We start from the raw sequence: 2,679 nt of genomic DNA, 5'->3' as shown, positions 1-2,679 counted from the left end.
ATTCGAATGACGTCATATCGAACATGGTGGAACATGATTCGGGTTCGAAACATGTTTGTGGCAATCGTGCAGACACACGGCGGAACTCGAACATGAATATCAGCCTAGGCCGCCTTAACCCAACCGAGAAGTTAGATTTGATTGTAAAGAGAACCCTCTAGATTCTGGCAAAGTCACGGTCTGGTTGGAAGTGACGATGATAACTTACGGTTCTTCTTCCTCCTGCTTTCAACCGGGCTTGCGACGAACAAGATGGCGATGGCAAGAATGTAGAAAATGTAAGTCCTGAAAAAAACAACAACAACACGATGCTAAATGAACGTGAATCATTATCAACGTTAACGTCTGAAAGATTTCATAGAAACCCAAGTACATGTGCTGTAGTTTGTTTATTTGTTTGTTTGGATTTTCCACAAAGTTAAAGTTAAAGCAAAACAGGTGCATAGGCAACTTTACAAGTTGCCCTCCCCCAGTTTTAAAATCGAATTTCTGCTAGCTGTATTCTTTGCTGACAAGTTGAGTGCAGTGGCGTTGTGACGTTAGAATGTTAACACCGTCAAATTGTCCCATAGGTTTTCATATCCCACCTTCGATGAGGGTGATTGAAAACAAACCGTACAAGAGCGCCACCTCGCGATATGAACGAGAAGTTTCTCAGCGCCACTAAATGTCATATAGCATAAATCGGAGTGAGTACTTCACACCCATTACACTTTTCAATGGACTGTCGAGCGACTAAAATAGGATTTGTATAACCTATGTAATTGGAAAATGATCCATGCTGAAAAAAAGCATGATTTGTAAGGTAACAAATCACACAATAATTACAAAACCCATCCTCATGTCGCACTATGTCGCTATTCTACAACTGAGTGTTCTAGAACTCAACTTAATTTGAAGACAAGGCGATAAGTTTTGCCTCAGATGATCCACAGATACTCTACCACCTGATGGACTAAGTTAGGACACACACCGACAACCCTGAAGGAAGCTAGAAGCTGAGGAAGATCGAAGACAAATTTGGCTGCCTCGCTCACGCCATTTTGTTGACGTAGGGTGACGTAGGTTGTTTCAGGTGTATTGAGGTGTGTTCAGCTGGGAAAGGCAGCTGTTTCGTAGCTGCCTTAGGCAAAACATGGCTACCAACCTTTCACATGTTCTGTCACTTTTAGTTCACGTTTTGGGTACCAGTTAAACGTTTTCTTTCTAATACTCCTCGTTGTTGTTGTTTATCACCAACTATGTTTACAAGATTTGAGCAGAAAATAGCCGAAAGGATTATGCTACGGCCAGGCTTTGTCAAGTTACGAACACACCCACCCACCCATGTAATTACCGGTATAAGATCGAAATGTCATATCATAATGAACTGGTCGAACGGGTGGCCCCACTCATGGCAAGGTTATATGTACATGTTTGAGCTCGCCGCTTCAAAATTAAGCCCCTGTCACACATTCAGAACCTTCCCCCCGACCACCAACGAAACAACCAATATTGGCTGAGGTTCGGGACCAGTCTGATGACCAGATTTAGGCCACGCATATTATTCTATTCGAATCAAATAGAATTTGAGTTAGATTTGTAGTCAAATTTGTCCCCCCGAACTCACCACAAACACTTCTGACTCAATCCCGAACACCAGCCAACCACCAGCCAAACAATGCCAAACCTCCTGTCCACACGTACACCTCATCAGGAATGTCTTAAACATTTCAAACATTCGGCTGGCGCAGCCGAGCAGTAGCCGACCTTGACGAACACCCACCGACTACAGCCGACCTTGCTCCCGTTTGTGTTCGGCAGTGTTCGGAGGCCATATTCGGCTGTACATACACGTGACAGGGACTCTCATTCTGCCGACAGCTTTTTTTATCTTTGCCAGAAACATTTCGAGGACTTTTTCCTGAAACGTTTTGCTACGGCTATCCAGTAGAAATAACCATAGGTCTATCAAGTGAATTTCCCAAAGTCAGTAACGCAATGCTTTATAAGTAAATGCCTGAGGGGGGCAATCAAGAGATCATAGTTACGCCAAGGGTTAATATCTAATTCCATATATCATATATGATGAAATCTCTCACTAGGGACAAATTGTGGAGGCGTCTCTGAGTTGAGCATGTAGGTAATTATCAGTTCGCCATGTTAACCGAGGAATGTGTGCCCTCGGGCTACGTGCGTCACCCCGCTGAGACCCGAGGGTGTTGACCGGTAGGAGAGATCACAGGCAACGTGACATGTGCATCCGTACGCTCATGCGCCGACAAAGTAGCCTCTACCAGGCTTCGGGAGGCGGCTGGAAAGAGTAGAAATCGCACCCAGGTCCGGCAAACAGTTGTCTCTACCGGACCAACATGGCATGTTATCTATTAGGCCGATTTCTACTCTTTCCAGCCGCCTCCCGAAGCCTGGTAGAGGCTACTGAAAAAGGTCAATGTGTTTAAAAAAATACTATAGGGGTTGTGTTGTGGCCACATTCTACGGGAGGAAAAATAACCCTCTAGGTTTTAACAGAACCCTCTAGATTCTAAAAAAAGTCTCTAGATTCTAAAAAACCTCTAAGGTCTGAAAGAGCCATCTAGATTGTAGAAAGAACCCTCTAGATTCTAGAAAAGAATCCTCTAGATTCTACAGAACCTTGTAGATTTCAAAAGAACTCTCTAGCTTCTAAAAGAACCCCCT

The sequence above is a fragment of the Branchiostoma belcheri genome, unplaced genomic scaffold, assembly GCF_001625305.1.
Source record: "Branchiostoma belcheri isolate BF01 breed outbred unplaced genomic scaffold, Haploidv18h27 scaffold62, whole genome shotgun sequence".
NCBI classification, from domain to species: domain Eukaryota; kingdom Metazoa; phylum Chordata; class Leptocardii; order Amphioxiformes; family Branchiostomatidae; genus Branchiostoma; species Branchiostoma belcheri.
Note: the sequence above shows the minus strand (reverse complement) of the source record.